The 681-nt window shown below is 34.4% G+C and overlaps 1 protein-coding gene across 1 annotated transcript in view; it reads right to left on the bottom strand.

Moving 5' to 3' along the window:
• LOC106867751 (uncharacterized) overlaps positions 1–681 on the bottom strand; it is a 63,807-nt gene that overhangs the window by 45,860 nt on the left and 17,266 nt on the right. The window lies entirely within an intron of this gene.

The following is a 681-nucleotide window of genomic DNA, read 5'->3' as shown; positions in this document are numbered from 1 at the left end:
TATTATTATTATTATTATTATTATCATTATTAAGGCGGTAAGCTGGCAGAATAATTAGCACACCGGGCGAAATGCTTAGAGGTATTTCTTCTGCGGTACATTCTAAATTCAAATTCCGCCGAGGTCCACTTTGCCTTTCATTCTTTCAGGATCGATAAATAAAGTAGCAGTCAAGTAGTGAGGTCGACGTAATCGACTATTCCTCTCCTCACAAAATCCAGGCCTTGTCTCTAAAGTAGAAAGGATTATTACTAATATTATTATTATTATTTGTGAAAAAAAATGTGCCTTGAATGGCATAACGATGCACTAACAGCAATGAGCTATAATAACTGTTATAATAGTCTGATATAATAATGATATTTCAGAATATTAAAATTCCTTCTTCAGATATCGCTATAGTGCATTGTTGTGCTATTCAAGGCACACATTTTACAAGCAATACACAATGCTTCAAGCGAACTACAATACTCTCCTATTATTATTATTATTATTATTATTTCGGTATCAATAAAATAAGTACCAGTTGAACACTGGGGTCGATGTAATCGACTCATCTCCTACTCCAGAATTGTGGCAAAAATTAGGAAACATTATTATTGTTATTATTATTTCAAGTATGAACCCAGACACAGATGCGCCACTTGTTATCACCTTCTTGATAGATTACCCCCCCCCCCC

Source organism: Octopus bimaculoides, chromosome 22, assembly GCF_001194135.2.
Source record: "Octopus bimaculoides isolate UCB-OBI-ISO-001 chromosome 22, ASM119413v2, whole genome shotgun sequence".
NCBI classification, from domain to species: Eukaryota; Metazoa; Mollusca; class Cephalopoda; order Octopoda; family Octopodidae; genus Octopus; species Octopus bimaculoides.
This window is presented reverse-complemented; position numbering and strand designations above follow the sequence as displayed.